Here is a 17,201-nt window from a genome sequence, read left to right as displayed (position 1 = left end):
TCAAAGAACTCTAATAGATTAGTAAGACATGATTTCCCATTACAAAAACCATTTTGACTTTTGCCCAACAATTTATGTTCTTCTGTGTGTCTGACAATTTTATTCTTTACTATTGTTTCAACTAATTTGCCCGGTACTGACGTTAGACTTACTGGTCTGTAATTGCCGGGATCACCTCCAGAGCCCTTTTTAAATATTGGCGTTACATTAGCTATCTTCCAGTCATTGGGTACAGAAGCTGATTTAAAGGACAGGTTACAAACCATAGTTATTAGTTCTGCAATTTCAAATTTGAGTTCTTTCAGAACTCTTGGGTGAATGCCATCTGGTCCCAGTGACTTGTTACTGTTAAGTTTATCAATTAATTACAAAACCTCCTCTAGCAACACTTCAATCTGTGACAATTCCTCAGATTTGTCACCTACAAAGGACGGCTCAGGTTTGGGAATCTCCCTAACATCCTCAGCCACAAAGACTGAAGCAAAGAATTCATTTAGTTTCTCCGCAATGACTTTATCATCTTTAAGTGCTCCTTTTGTATCTCGATCGTCCAGGGGCCACACTGGTTGTTTAGCAGGCTTCCTGCTTCTGATGTACTTAAAAAACAGTTTTTGTCAGTTGATTTCAAGTAAATTAGCCAACGCCAATTCAGTTTTTCATCATTCTCAAGCACTCTTTCGCAGTGTGACTTTGAGAAATGTCACTTCTGCTCATTTACTGGAAACGGCATATCCTTAGTTTTGTCCTGCCCATTCAAAATTGTATGATCAATATCAGCAGAGTTTAGGATCGTTGGCCATAAAGCAGCATCTGATTTATCAATCTGCGGAGTGCAATTTTTCTCACTGCTGTTTCCGTCATCGTCCGAGAAAGTTCTTTCTTTATTGTTTCTCTCCTTTTCACGTTAACAAGGTTTTTCTTTGTCATTACTCTTCTTTTCATGTGAGCCACATTCTTCTTTATCATCACTCTCCTTTATGCCACCAGGAAAACTGGACAATTCTCCATCACTTTCCTCTATTTTTTCCTTATCTTCAAGCAAATCTGCTAATTCCTTAGTAATAGGACTTCCACCAGTTACGCTTCTTTCCTCAATTTCTTCTGCACTTTTGACAGAGACAATTGCTATTGCCTAAAGCCCGGTCTATGTTTTTCTGTTTCAGATATTTTCCCATCAAGTTTGCCCATTGCTGCAAACTAGATTGCAACTGAGCTTTTTGCTTCCTATATTGAGCTTCTGAAGGCTTCTTTGGGAATACCTGATAGATAAATAAATGTATCAAACATTTTACTTCAAATATTCTATTTTCCGTGCCCCAGCATCCCGATTCCAGCACTCCTAAGCATGGCACCCCAGGCGGTTGCGTGGGTCGCCTGCCCCTAAATGTGACCCTGCCTGCACATCATGGCCCCAGAGGCAGCAGTGGCTGCTGCACTGCCTCCTTTCTTCCGCTTAGGGTTGCCACAGATTTTAAAAAAAAAATTTTAAAGACATCCAGGCTTGTTAAATGGTACCCGGACACACAAGCTAAAACCCAGGCTTGTCCGGGTGAAAACTGGACAGGTGGCAACCTTAGTCTTCAGGTGCCTAAATTCCTTTGAAAGTCTGGCCCCATGTCCTTCAAGTTTTTCAAAATGGTAGATTTCATTCTCTCCCATGTGGTTTTTATTCATAAACTAGAAAAGGAAAACAAACTTTCCTGCTTATTCAAGTACCAATCCATTTCTGAATTTTGAATTAACTACTAGGCCAAGTGAAGAAAAATATTCTCTCTGCATGTGCTAGCTCAACTGACACCAAAAGTAATTAAACCAAAAGCGTTTCTGCACACACAGAAACTTACATTTGGAAAAAGGTAAATACCAGCATTTGTTTTACTGAAAAGAGTAAAAATAATATACTTTTATGCAGTACATGACACTGACTTTTCCAAGCCTGATTTAAAGATTGTTTCCCCCATGATTCTGTATCTAATTAAAGCAGCACTCTATAACTCATTAAAATTTGTTGAGGGGTCATTTATGCAGCATGTTTTTATTATTAATCTAAATTATTTTAATAGATTATAATAAATTTAGGCTTTAACATAGGTTGTCAGTTTCAAATTTAATTTTAAACAGATTTTTTAAAAGAATATATTCAACTTAAAACAAAATCCAATTTAAATAAAAATATCCGCTTTTTTAAATAAATAGATTTTTATACACTCTGGGCAGGTCTGTCAGAATATGACGTACTTCTGTTCTGGCACTGTCTTCCAGCTCTGCTCTTCAGAGTTCCCCAGTCAGTCCATGATGCTGGGGAGGCTGAGTAGATAGTATATGGCCTAATCCTCCTCCCAAGTGCTGTTCCTACCTATGGCCAGCACCATACTAAATTAAAAAAAAAAAAAAAAAAAAAAAAACTTAATTTTTCCCCATACGAAAGTATGAGGTCAAAGAAAAGTTGCACACTACACAGATTAGTAAAAATCTCAATCATTTGTTTTTCATTTGAGAGTGATTGTGATGAGCACACTGAATGATTCCAGGTTAGAAATTAGAATGCATTTGCGTTTGGGCAGTCCATTTACCTGGTAACATCTAGGAGTAGGTTAGTGTGGTCATGACTGCTGACTTAGCAAGCGATTTCTTTGATTTTTAGTAACTGCAATAATTGAGTGTGTGCTTGACTGAACTACTGCAGTTCAAATATTGTTTATGAAACCTCCATTATTGCAGTTTTTTCACTGCCGAACCTGAGAGCGGAGGAATGGGACACAAAACGTACATCTTTAAAAATCTGCACTGCAGGAATTCATGAAAATTGATGATTATTGAATTGAAACTGGAAAATCCGTAGAGAATCTTCAGTACAGTCATCTAGAAGTACATCAACGGATAAATGTAACTGGTACAAGATACCAGCCACCAAGAGCTCTGGATTTCAATCAGCATAACCAACCCAATTTTTGATTACAGATCAGTTAATATTTATAAAGTGCTTTGAAGATGAAGCACTGAGTGGTATTACTAAGAACTTTTTTCCACATGGCCTGGGAAGAACAGATATGAGCAATACACCGTATATACTCGATCATAAGCTGGTTCGTTTATAAGCCAACACCCCCAAGATGGATAAATAAAAATGGAAAAAATTTTATAACCCGTTCATAAGCCGACCCTATAATTCAGGAGTCAGCAAACTTTGGCTCCCGGGCCATCAGGATAAGCCACTGGCGTGCTGAGATGGTTTGTTTACCTCGACATCCGCAGGCACGGAGGTAAACCTAAGTGTCCTGGCGCGCCAGCTGCTTACCCTGACGGGCCGGGACAGCAACTGGTGGGGAAATTTTTTGGGAGGGAGAAGCTGGGGGTCAGTGGAGTAACCTCTGTGACCATCCTCCACATGACCCCACCCCTAGCCAGGGACCCCCACATTCTCTCCATCCCTTCCCACCTTATCTGGGGAGGGCCAGGGGAGGATGTCTCTGGCCTGGCTGGAGCTGCTCTAGCAGGCTGGGCAGCGTGGCCGCAGTCTGCTCCGGCGGCCCAGACCAGGCGTCGCGGCCACAGCATGTTCCAGCAGGCTGGGCCGGGCGGCGCAACCACAGCCTGCTCTGGGGGGCGGGGCGGGGCTGAGCGGCACGGCTGCAGCTTGTCAGCCCCGGAGCTGCAGCTGCTTTGGAGGCTGGGGGGAGAGCAGCATGGCCAGAAGCAGAGACACTCTGGCCCCACCTCTTCCCTTCTGGCTCTGCTGCCTCCCCTTGCTCCCTCTATTGGGGGGGGGAGGGGCTATGTCCCACCTCTCCCTCTCTATACCCGTTCATAAGCCGACCCCCTTATCTGGTGCTTCCCTTTTTTACTAAAAAAATTTGGCTTCTGAACAAGTATATACAGTAATCATCTCTCTAAGAAGATGGGAGTACTATGTTTGTGCCTAAGACTTAGTGAATTTCAGATCTTTTAATTAACTTGAAAAAATTATGATTTCAGTGCCTTACTATATACTTGCAGCTCAGAATGAGATTTCATGCAATAGTCCTGGTTTCTTAGTAGAAATAATGGGCACTATATGCTGAAGTAATTTCTTTTTAAAAAACGGACTCATCATTGGATCCTGGGATGAGCAGTTGGGTTCATTATGAAGACTGATAACTTTTTGAGATAGAGTGTCAAAGTTAGAATTAGAGTTATTTTTATATACAGAAAAGAGAAGAACCTTAGCTACAAAATTTCAACTTTAAGTCAAGTCAGTAATTAGCAGGTTTGAAAAGTCAGTTTGCAGAATGCTTTGGGATTCCTAGAACATTTAGGAAAAAGGTACATATTAAAAAAACATAATAGCAATTAGGAGTAGATATAGGGACTGGACAAGTGGTCCCCAAACTTTTCCTCTCATGCCCCCCTCCCACACACACCCTTTACCAGTAATAGAATGCGTCTCACACCCCCCCCAGGCCGGGACAGGAGATGAAGCCAGGCTGTGGCTGGGACCCAGCAGCTGAGAACGGAGGCTGGCAGCTGAGCTGCAACCAGGAGTGAAACCAGGGCCGCAGCTACGGCCAGGGGCTGAGCAAAGCAGAGCTGAGTGGCACTCCTTCCCTGCCCCCTGGTGGGCCCAGGCTCTGCTGCACCCCACCCCACCCAGACTTTTTTCCATGCCCCCCTAAAGGGATGCGACCTGCAGTTTGGGGACCACTGAACTAGACAATGCAAAAGTATGAAAAGACTGTGGCAAAAAGGAACACTCACTTCATATTTTGCATTAAACGCAATGAAAGGGGTTCCAGACAACTAACTTTATTCTTAATATTCTTCAACCTGTTTCTATTTAATACCTGATTTCCATTAATAAGGATTTTTTAAAATCTTTCCAAAAGACTGGTGCTAAAACTTTGTAATACAGTCGAGAAAAAAATTTTCTGGACAAGGTAACAAGTATTCCACATTATTACTGCCTAAGAAGTCACACACTGGAGAGATCCACCATTCCTCCAGGAGAACAGGAGACAGCTGGAGTCACTAGGTAGTTTCCCATTGCTTAGCACACCCAGCATGGAAATAAAGGAAGAAACTCAGAGCAGAACACAGATTCCATGTGTGGCAGTAAGCGTCTAACTATATTACCATGCTGAAACTTAAACTCTTGTTTATTTGCAACTTATAAGTAAGAATACGATTTTGTCAAGGAGGTCACGGATTCCATGACTTTAACAGATCTCTATGACGTCCACCTTAAGTTTCATCCTCCCCCACCCCGTGGCGGCAGAGCTCCAGCTTGGGCAGTCAGCCCCACCCCCACCGCTTCAAAAATAATAATATAAAGCAGGCCTGCACAACACACGGCCTGCGGGCCGCATGCGGGCCGCGTGGGCCCACTGTGCGGCCCGCGGGCAAGCGGTGGGGGGCGGTTTCCGGGTTCACCCCCTGCCCGGGGGGCCCGACCTCACAGCCCCGCGCGCCGCGCTCTGACCGCCCTGACAGTCAGAAGCGCGGCTGCCGGGTTCGCCCCCTGCCGGGGCAGGGGGGCCCGACCTCCCCCACCCCTGGGCGGGGGGCGAACCCGGCAGCCGCGCTTCTGACTGTCAGGGAGGTCAGAGCGCGGCGCGCGGGGCTGAGGTTGCCTTCCCCCCCCGGCAGGGGGCGAACCCGGCAGCCGCGCTTCTGACCGTCCGGGTGGTCGGAGCGCAGTGCGCACGCGAGGCTGTGAGGTCGCCCCCCCCCCCCCCCCCCGCACACGCGTCTCCCGCTCCTCCTGCCTGGCGCCCAGCGTCACTTCCGGGGCTGCTGAGGCGGGAAGCGCTGGGCACGAGTCAGAGCTGGTAAGTCCGAGCGAGGGGGGAGGCACCCGGCCTGGGCTCGAGCCGCAGCTCACGGGGGCTGGGGTCAGGGGGATGTCCAGCTCAGAGGGGCTGGGCTCGGAGCTGAGGTCAGGGCTGGGGGGGGGGGGGATGGGGTCAGGGGGGTGTCTGGCTCAGAGGGGCTGGGCTCGGAGCTGGGGGTCAGGGCTGCTGGGGGATGGTGTCGGGGGTGCTTAGCTCAGAGGGGCTGGGCTCGGAGCTAGGGGTCAGGGCTGGGGGGGGCTGGGGTCAGGGGGTGTCAGGCTCAGAGGGGCTGGCGGTCAGGGAGCTGTCCGGCTCAGAGGGGCTGGACTCGGAGCTGGGGGTCAGGGCTGCGGGGGGATGGGGTCGGGGGGGTGTCTGGCTCAGAGGGGCTGTGCTCGGAGCTGGGGGTCAGGGCTGGGGGGGGATGCCCAGCTCAGAGAGCCTTACCATGCTGCTAACCCCCGCCTCCCCGAGCCTCAGCGCGCCGCGTCCAGGAGCAGCCCTGGACAGCGCTGCAGCGGCCTGGCTCCAGCGGGACGTGAGCTCCCGCTGCTCGGCTGCAGCTCGCAGCCCCGCCCCCTTACCACACGGCTCTGAGCGGGAGGAGCTCAGGTCTCGCTGGAGCAACGCCGCTGCAGTGCTGTCCAGGGCTGCTCCTGGACACGGCGCTAGGATGACCAGACGTCCCAATTTTATCGGGACTGTCCTGATATTTGCTTGTTTGTCCCGCGTCCCGAACGATGTTCGGTCAGGACACTGGACAAACAAACAATTTTGCCCTCTGCTCCGGAGCACAGGCGGAGCCCGGAGGGGCTCTCACCCCCCCCGCCCCACTCCGCCTCCTCCTTCCCCCATTGGATCCCTCCCCAAATCCCCGCCCCCAGCCCCGCCCCCTCACTGCCCCATTGGATCCCGAGCCGGGCCTGGGGAGGAGATGCCCCTGTGCAGCAGCCTGGGCACACGGGCCATGGCCAGCCGGGGCCGGGAGCGCTGCAGTGCAGCGCGGCGGCTGCTCCAGCCCTGCAGCCCACGGGGCAGCACGGTGGGTCCGGGGGCAGCACGGAGCGGGCAGGGCCCGGGTGGGCGGCACGGCCCGGGGGTGTGGGCCGCCCATCAGAGACACACGGCGGAGAGGGGCTGCTGGGGCGAGACTTGTCCCAGGCGGGGCGGCCGGCGTACAGGGGCGAGGAGCCGGTCAGGGTCCCCCGAACCAATAAACTTCCCCGCCGCTGCCAGGGAGCCCCGCACCTCTCCCGCTCGGCTGCGCTCCAGCGGGCCGGGGGGGCCAGAGGCTCCGCGGGGAAGGCAACTAATGCCCCCGGACCCTGCGAAACTGCCTTTTTTTTTTTCCCCTCCGCCTCCATTTTTTTTTTTGCTCCTCCCCCCACGCGTCCCGATATTTCATCCCTGTGATCTGGTCACCCTACGCGGCGCACTGAGGCACCGGGGGATGGCGAAGGCAGAGGCGGGGTGGAGCCTCCAACATTCTCATGGGGGGTCCTGGGGCAAATTTCCCCACTTGCCCCCCCACCCCTCCGGGCGGCCCTGCGTGTGTGTGTGTGTGTGTGTGTGTGTGTGTTGCACCTGCCCTGCCCCGACTGCTGCCCCCTTCCCTGGTCCAGGGACCTTACCCCTCCCTGGACCCTATCACATTGCTCCCCACCCCCCCGGGCTCCCTGCGGCCCCTGTGTTTGTGTGTTGGACAGTCACATCCAATCCCTTCACACTGCCCCCCTTTCCTCTCCCTGGCTTAGTTCCTAGCCCCAGAAAATCCCTTCAAACTGTGCCCATTTTCCTCTCCCCTTATTTCATGGGGGGATGACGAACCGAGAGGGTGGGTGGGCAGGTAGTGGCGGCGAGGCTTTATACTTGGGGGGAGGTGAGGAGGCGAGCGGCGAGTCGGTGGCTGGAAGGAGGCATCCATTTTCAGTATTTTAATTTTTGGTACTGCTGTGTGCAGTAATATAGTGACCCCTGGGGATTAAAGAGGGGTGTAATGGTGGGGCTGAGCAGGGAAGGGGCGGGTCCTATTCTACTGCTGTGATCTGGTTACCCTATGCGTGCCGTTTCTTTCCCCCTCTACAGGCTTCCGCACACTGTCAGTGCCTTGCTAGTGTGCCACTTGCCGTGAGAGATCTCTTCTCTGTGTGTGAATTTATTCAACAAAATCTTGAGCTTCATAATGGCTACCATGAGTGAAAAGAAAAAGAGAAAAATAGAATCAGAGCAGAGTTTTCAACACTGAATGGACAAATAAATACTTATGTACTGTTTCCAAAGACAAAATACTGTGCCTTGTGTGTCGCGAAACGTTAGCCGTTCCGAAAGAATACAACCTTCGTCGGCACTTTGAAACTAAACATCCCAATCTCGCCAAATTGAACCCAAATGAAAAAATAATTAAAGCAGCCAGTTTAGTGAAAAACCTTAGTGGAAAACAGCAAATTTTCAAGAAAGTGAGCACTGAGAACGATACAGTTACTAAAGTAAGCTTTCAAATTTCTAAGGAAATTGCTGCTGCTGGGAAATGCTTCACAGAAGGCGAGTTTTTAAAAAAGTGTATGTTGATTGCTGTATCTGAGTTATGTCCAGAAAAGAGGGGAATATTTGAGAATGTCAGTCTATCACGCATGACTGTACAGAGAAGAATAGCTGACATTTCTACTAATCCAAGTGATCAGTTAAAGCAGAGAGTCAGTGAATTCTGCTTTTACTCCCTAGCTATGGATGAAAGCACCGATTTAAAAGACACCACCCAACTACTTATTTTTATTAGAGGTATTGATAAAAACTTTGAAATTACTGAAGAACTTGTTGGCATGTGCTCCATGATGGGTCGCACAACTGGAAAAGAAATCTCCAGTGAAGTGATAAAGTGCATGAATGATAAGTTGGGAGTAGATTTCACAAACTTGGTGGCCATTTGTACTGATGTGCTCCAGCTATGTGTGGAAAAAATGTTGGAGCAGTTACTCTTCTTGAAGAATTTATCGGGAGACAAATAACCAAACATCACTGCATTATACATCAGCAGGTTTTGTGTAGCAAAGTCTTAAAATTTGAGCATGTAATGTCAGTAGTAGTTTCCATTGTAAACCTCATCCGTTCTAGAGGACTAAAACATAGGACATTTCGAGCCTTTCTTGAAGGGGAAGACGCCAAGTGCAGTGACTTAATCTACCATACGGAAGTGAGGTGGTTGAGTCGAGGAAGAGTGCTCCAGCGTTTCGTTGCTTTGAAAGAGGAAATAGCAAAATTCCTAGAAAATGGGCCAATAAAATTCCCGGAGCTTGAAAATGAGTCCTGGAATCAAGATCTCTTTTTCTTTTGTGATATTACAGCACACCTGAATGATCTCAACATTCAACTTCAGGGAAAAAATCAACTTATATTTCAAATGTGTGCAGCAGTGAAAGCTTTCAAAATGAAATTGAAACTTTTCAGAAGTCAGCTGTCAAAAGGTGAAATGTGTCACTTTCCCACTTGTGCACAGCGTATCCCTCAACACAAACACGCTGAGTTAGGAGAAAAATACGCAAAGCACATCAATCTTTTGATTGAAGAATTTGACAGAAGACTTATTTTGTCTAAAGATTATGACATCCAGTTGAAGCTGACTGAAGATCCCTTTTCTGTGGATCCAGAGGAAGTGCCACAAGATTTGCAGTTGGAGGTTACTGAACTTCAATGTTCGGCAGTTTACCGAAATAAGCACAGAGAAAGCAGCCTGTGGGACTGCTACAAAAGTCTGGACGATGAAAAATACAAGAATCTTATTGAAGTTGCACTGAAAACGTTCAGCATTTTTGGAAGCACTTACATATGTGAACAAACATTTTCCATCATGAACATGAATAAAAACAAGCAACTTCTTCTCTGACTGACGACCATTTGGAAGACATTATGAAAATATCCACTTCAAATATGACCCCCGAATACGACAAGCTTGTTGCCGAAAAGAGATTAATATCTCTCATTAAATTTGCAAGATAATTATGAAAAGTACAAATGTTTTCTTTCAACGGAACAGGTGTTTTTCATTTTTCCATGATTCATAAAAAAATTAAAATGTAAAAAATTGTTTGCTTTAATTGAAAAATTCTTAATAAAGTATCACACCTTCTCCCCCCCCCCCCCCCAAAAAAAAATCCCTTCCTTTTCGGCCCACAGCTGTTTCGGCGGGGCGGCGCTGGGGAACGAGGGTTTGTTTCCGCTGTGCGGGCAGTGCTGGGGTGGGGGATGTGTTTCGGGGGGTGTAACAGGGTGGTTACCCCGCTCCTGCCCTGAAGGGCTTAAAACAGCCTTGGGGGAGGGCTGTGGCAGGGGAAAAGCTGAGCTGATTGGGGAAGCCGCTGCAGCTGGGCCATGCCACAATCAGGCCCCAGCTGGCTTGTATAAAAAGGCTGTGAGCCAGAGGCCCAGAGGCAGTCTCTCTCTGCTTGTAGAGAGAGAAGGGTCTGGCTGCTAAAGAGTTGAGCAGGGTACTGGGAGTGGAGCAGGGCTGGGGAAGGCTAGAGGAGCTGGGGAACTCCAGCCTGGAAAACCCCCAAGCTGCGGACCTAGCTAAGGGCCTAAGACCAGTACCAGGGCTGCAGAGGGGCAGCCCAGCTATAGAGGGAGGCAGCAGGTCCAAACCCAACCTTGCCTGTGATGAGTGGCTGATATACTGCAGTCTACCCCAGGGCACAGGGGCTAGTTGGTGACTGGCAGTAGCCTTATACTGAAGTGAGGTGGGGATTAGAGGACCAAGAGCCAGAGTGTGGGGGTATTGCCAGGGGGCAGCACCCCAGATCAAAGGGCACCGGGGTCCAGGAGGGACACAGAGCCAGCGGCAGTGGGACACCGGCCTGCAGAGGTCGCTCCAACGGCTGGATGAGCTAATTCCCGAGAAGACCAGCAGGAGGTGCCGCCGGGGTGAGTCCTCCTTGCTTACACGGGGGCTGGGCGGCACTGGGGGGGGACGGGGTTCGGCGGGGCTGGGTGGCGCTGGGGGGGGTGGGGCGTGTTTCAGCACGGCCGGGGGGTTTCGGCCCTCAGCTATTTTCTTTGGAGTAATATGGCCCTCGCCGCTTTACGAGTTGTGCAGGCCTGATATAAAGTAAGCACTGCACACTTTGTATTCTGTGTTATAACTGAAATAAATTTAATAATGAAGAAAAAACATTCAAAAATATTTATAATACATTTAAATTGGTATTCTATTAACAGTGTGATTCAAACTGAAATTAATTGAGTTTTTTTATCTCACAATTGCCATTTTTTTAAATCGTTTGACAGCCCTAGAAGAAATAGTTCTGTGCTAGTAGTTTATATTTCATTATGTAGTTTCTATGAAAGATTAAAAACATAGATTGCTTCTGTCGACGTGCTCGGGTTGAAATTGTGTTAAAGCAGCATCACTTGCCCCAAAACCTCAGCCGTGCTGAACACAACACCATCAACAGCCTCAGGAACAACTCCCTGAAAAAGCACAGGAAAAGATCTGTACAGACACATGCCTAGAACCCTGACCAGGGATATTCTATTTGCTACCCAAGATCCATAAACCTGGAAATCCTGGACATCCCATCATCTCAGGCATTGGCACCCTAACATCACAATTGTCTGGCTATGTGGACTCTCTCCTCAGGCCCTATGCTACCAGCACTCCCAGCTATCTTCGAGACACCACTGACTTCCTGAGGAAACGACAATCCATCGGTGATCTTCCAGAAAACACCATCCTGGCCACTATGGATGTAGAAGCCCTCTACACCAACATTCCACACGAAGATGGATTACAAGCTATCAGGAACAGTATCCTCAATGTCACGGCAAACCTTTGTGACTTTGTCCTCACCCACAACTATTTCACATTTGGGGACAATATATACCTTCAAGTCAGCGGCACTGCTATGGGTACCCACATGGCCCCACACTATGCCAAGATTTTTATGGCTGAATTAGAACAACGCTTCCTCAGCTCTCGTCCCCTAACGCCCCTACTCTACTTGTGCTACATTGATGACATCTTCATCATCTGGACACATGGAAAAGAAGCCCTTGAGGAATTCCACCATGATTTCAACAATTTACATCCCACCATCAACCTCAGCTTAGACCAATCCACACAAGCGGTCCATTTCCTGGACACTACTGTGCTAATAAGCGATGGTCACATAAACACCACCCTATACCGGAAACATACTGACCACTATACTTACCTACATGTCTCCAGCTTCCATCCAGAACACACCACACGATCCATTGTCTACAGCCAAGCTCTAAGATACAACCGCATTTGCTCCAATCCCTCAGACAGAGACAAACATCTACAAGATCTCTATCAAGCATTCTTAAAACTACAATACCCACCTGCTGAAGTGAAAAAACAGATTGACAGAGTCAGAAGAGTACCCAGAAGTCACCTACTACAGGACAGGCCCAACAAAGAAAATAACAGATCGCCACTAGCCGTCACCTTCAGCCCCCAACTAAAACTTCTCCAGCGCATGATCAAAGATTTACAACCTATCCTGAAAGACGATCCCTCACTCTCACAGATCTTGGGAGACAGACCAGTCCTCGCTTACAGACAGCCCCCCCCCCAACCTAAAGCAAATACTCACCAGCAACCACACACCAAAAACACTAACCCAGGAATCTATCCTTGCAACAAAGCCCGATGCCAACTCTGTCCACATATCTATTCAAGCGACACCATCATAGGACCTAATCACATCAGCCACGCCAACAGGGGCTCGTTCACCTGCACATCTACCAATGTGATATATGCAATCATGTGCCAGCAATGCCCCTCTGCCATGTATATTGGCCAAACCAGACAGTCTCTACACAAAAGAATAAATGGACACAAATCTGACATCAGGAATCAGAACATTCAAAAACCAGTAGGAGAACACTTCAACCTCTCTGGTCACTCAGTAACAGACTTAAAGGTGGCAATTTTGCAACAGAAAAGCTTCAAAAACAGACTCCAACGAGAAACTGCTGAACTTGAATTAATATGCAAACTAGATACCATTAACTTAGGCTTGAATAGAGACTGGGAATGGCTGAGTCATTACACAGATTGAATCTATTTCCTCATGTTAAGTATCCTCACACCTCTTGTCAACTGTCTGAAATGGGCCATCTAGATTATCACTACAAAAGTTTTTTTTCCCTCCTGCTGATAATTGCTCACCTTAGTTAATTAGCCTCTTAGAGTTGATATGGCTACTTCCACCTTTTCATGTTCTGTATGTACATATATCTCCTTACTATATGTTCCATTTTATGCATCTGAAGAAGTGGGCTGTAGCCCACGAAAGCTTATGCTCAAATAAATTTGTTAGTCTCTAAGGTGCCACAAGTACTCCTTTTCTTTTTGCGGATACAGACTAAGACGGCTGCTACTCTGAAATCTAGAGTTATCAGACATTGTTAGTGTTTTGATATTCTACTGAATAGTGCCTCCTAACTGATTGTGTCAAAACTTTTACAAATCTGTGTCTAATTTCCATGCGATTCTTTTAAAGTGATAACATAGTCATAGTAGGTGTCAGCATGTTGGAGCAGCAAGGATCTACCACATCAGTAGATAAAGGATCACAAGTTTTTCATGAACACCTAATAAAGTTATTTATGTGCAAAGATTAACCCATTTGAGGTCCCATCCATTCCAAACCATTCAGGAAGAGTTCTAGCCGTTAAATATGTTTGCAAACCAATTTCTGGTCCGCTTTAGAAATCTATCAAGAGATTATCTTCCCATCCTCCCATATTACAGGGACCACAAAGAATGCTGTTGTCAGTAGACTCTTCTGCCCAATCAAAAGCTTTAGAGCTAGAAATGTGATTCACAGCTCAGACATGCAGCACCTCACACCCCTAGAGAGGGAAGAGATCATTTTCAAAATGCTGACAAAACTGGGGCAGATTTCCCAATAGTATACCAAATATAAACACATAGCTTTTCAAACAGAAATAATTTAAATCACAATCTGAAAATGCATGCCTCACCATTGATGTTTCTATTTACTATAAATATATTTGATATAAACTGATTGAACAAAAAAACAAAGATACATGTTTGTCAAATATACTAGACATTTTACCAGTAGCCAAATACTACTGAAAATATTTAACCTACAAAAGCTGGTGAAATCTATTGAATAAAATTAGCTGAATACTATTCTATACTATTATTTTTGCTCATTATACCTCCTTTCCTAGCTTCACTCCACTTTCTTTCCTTCCTCTCTATCCCCCACCTGCCTGTTACCTGAAGTGTCTTTTTCCTGTTTTTCCCTTCTCTTCCTTAGCCCATTCCCTACACTGTGTTCTGCTTCTTTCCCTGTCTTGCTTCTCAAGTATTACATAAATAGCTGCACTGAAAGCTGCCAAGACAAGTCAGTTTTCACTCACTGCTGCTGCTTGACAAAGCAGTGAGTAAGTGTAAAGTCACTGGGGATAGCTCCAGACTCTGAAAGACAACACATGACCAGTTTATGCTCCACTTGTATTTGGAAGGTTCAATATCAAGGATAAGGGCACTTTCAGAGGTTTATTTCTTTAAAGACAAGAAAGACGAAACCATAGGGATATGCTCACCAGGAACATTTGTTAAATATAATACAAGAGTGCTGCTGTGCACCATTGGGCAACTGCATGCTTCACCCCAGAAGAGCTGCATTTCATTTGTCAGTAGAGTGACTCTTACATAGATAACATTGCTACAAAACCAGAAAAGGTCACTGCTGCCAGTTGACATTAACTTGCAAACAGGGCTGCCTGTGATTATTTACTGTGGTAGCAGTGTCCCTATTAGCATTGAAAACCATACAGTCTGTGGACTCCAAGAACAGAACATGACAGCAATAGTGTTATAGGAGCATTTGAGCATCTTGCAGCAGTTCTCATTCCTTGCACCAGGTCTAATAAGGCACCATGGCATTAAAAACAAATTTACAATAACCATCAATCTGTGTAGATGCTTTACTGATTAACCACATGAACTACTGCAGCTCTTGTCCCTCCTCTCCTGTTCACAACAAAGTCATTAAGTCCGGCTGAATGTAGATTGCAAGCTCTTTCACGCGGTAGCAACGGACTCACTTGTTTCTGCAAGCTACCCAAGGCACGTTTGGGGGGGTTAGAAATAATAAAGATCAGCACAGAACATTGCCCATTAGCGACTCCCAAGAGGCGGCACAACATGCTGTCACCTAGGCCCTTGGGACAGACTTAGGCACCTCGAAAGTAACAGGCCAGGGAAGGGGTTACCGCTCTCCACATAAAGGGGAAAGCCACCAAAAGCCGCGACACTTCCCCAGCGGGCCGCATCCCTAACACTTATCCCGCAGCCCCCTCCCAGCAAACTGGGGCCTCTTACCAGCGTCCCGGCAGCCCGGTTCTACCCCTGCACCCGGCCCCGCTCATCACTACCTCGCCCAGTGCCGCGCGGGGCCTGCCCCTACAGCTCGGGGCCGCGGCCGCGGGAAGGCCCAGGAGCCAGCCCAAGCCACGGGAGGGCCTACAGCCTACGCCCCCGAGCGGCCTCTACCCTTACCTGGGGCTGAGACCCTTCAGCCGCCGCTCCACGTCCGCTGCGGGCCGCGATGAATCAGCCGGATTTCATTCAAACCCAGTCCGCCCAGGCCTCCCGAAAACACTTCCGGGTTCAGAGGGCACCTCCCGGTTTCCGTTCCCATACCAATAGCTTGGTGGGGTCAGACCCATGGCAACGTAGCCCCGCCCCCACCATGCCTCCGAGTCGCGCTGAGCTTCCCTCCCCCAAGCTCCCCTGGAAGAAGCCGAGGCGCGGGCGGCGCTAGGCTGCCGGCTCGCAGTGCAAGCAGCCGCTCGCGCCCCTGCCCCTGTAGGGGCCTTCTCCTGCCTCTGCCGTAAACTGGAGCGAAGAAGTTCGTCCAGCAGCACTGGTTCCCGCTCGATGGGGGCAGGCGGTGTCTGGCTCCATGTAATGATGCTTTGCAGGCTCCCTGCTGTTCTGTTCTGGGGGCGGGGGTGAAAGTAACTTAAAGGACTTACCCATATGCAGGGCGGCTGGGACAGGGTCTTGGACAGGGCCCCCCCTCTGGGCACCTGGAAGGGGTGGGGCCTCGGGCAGAAGGGGTGGGGCTGGGGCCAGACTTTCCTAGCCAGCCCTTCAGTGATGCCCGGGGCTCTGGCCTCTTTTAGGGCTGGTTCACACTAACCCCCCAGTTCGAACTAAGATACACAACTTCGAAGTATCTTAGTTCGAACTACACGGTACTTACCGCGGGTCCACACGCGGCAGGCAGGCTCCCCCGTCGACTCCGCTTACTCCTCTCGCGGAGCAGGAGTACCGGTGTCGACGGCGAGCACTTCCAGGATCGATTTATCGTGTCTAGACAAGACGCGATAAATCGATCCCAGAAGATCGATTGCTTACCGCCGAACCCGGAGGTAAGTATAGACGTACCCTTAGATCAAGCCCCAGGGCTGCTGCTGCTTTTGTCCATTCCCCCTCCCCACCCCCACCCCCGAAGCCCTGCTGGTACGGTTGGCTGTGTACCGGCAGCCACTTTCCTACCGGTTCGCTGTACCGGACTGTAGCGGCTTACTTTCACCTCTGGGTGGGGGCCACTGATTGTTCCCTTTGTGCCTTTCCCCCAGATGTTAGAAGGGTGCAGCTGGCCCTCCACAGCCAAGGCCCTGCCCAACCATAGTCCTGTTGGGCACCTAGAAACGCCTGACAGCGAAAAGCAACAGAGGGTCCTGTGGCACCTTTAAGACTAACAGAAGTATTGGGAGCATAAGCTTTCGTGGGTAAGAACCTCACTTCTTCAGATGCAAGAAAAGCTTATGCTCCCAATACTTCTGTTAGTCTTAAAGGTGCCACAGGACCCTCTGTTGCTTTTTACAGATTCAGACTAACACGGCTACCCCTCTGATACTTGACAGCGAAAGGAAGCAATCAGTTCCAAAACTCAGCGAGAGGCACATTTCACAAGTACCTAATCCACCTGATAAAAATGTGTAGATGGCACCAAGTTATTCAGATTAATCAGAACCACGAGGAACTTCACAAGCTAGGTGAATGGGCACCACATTAAAAGTTAAATTCCATGTCAATCTATGAAAAGTGATGCATGGTGGAGGGAAAAATTTAAACTACTCAAACACTTTGTGGTGTTCTAAATAAATTTACTGTATCAGCACAAGAAAGGGGTGTGGGCATTACTGTATACAATTCAATGAAAACATCTGCTTAATATACAGCTGCAGGTAAAAAAACCTAACAAGATGTTAGGAAGCATAAGGGGATGGTAAATAATACAAAGAATATTTTAATGCTTTTATATAAATCAATGGTGCAGGTTCATCTGAAATACTGTGTACAGTACTGGTCACTTCATCGCAGAAAGA

General features: G+C 48.2%; 1 protein-coding gene across 2 annotated transcripts in view; it reads right to left on the bottom strand.

The window, feature by feature from the left end:
* Positions 1-15,461, bottom strand: part of PSMD14 (proteasome 26S subunit, non-ATPase 14) — a 67,886-nt gene extending 52,425 nt beyond the window's left edge. For both annotated transcript variants that reach the window (XM_065413433.1, XM_065413434.1), the window contains exon 1: positions 15,361-15,461. The gene's annotated coding sequence lies outside the window, so the exon portion shown is untranslated. The remainder of the gene's footprint in view (positions 1-15,360) is intronic.
* Between the last annotated feature and the right edge of the window lie 1,740 nt (positions 15,462-17,201).

This window comes from Emys orbicularis, chromosome 11, assembly GCF_028017835.1.
Source record: "Emys orbicularis isolate rEmyOrb1 chromosome 11, rEmyOrb1.hap1, whole genome shotgun sequence".
Lineage (NCBI taxonomy): Eukaryota > Metazoa > Chordata > Testudines > Emydidae > Emys > Emys orbicularis.
Note: the sequence above shows the minus strand (reverse complement) of the source record. Positions and strands in the feature narration are given on the sequence as shown.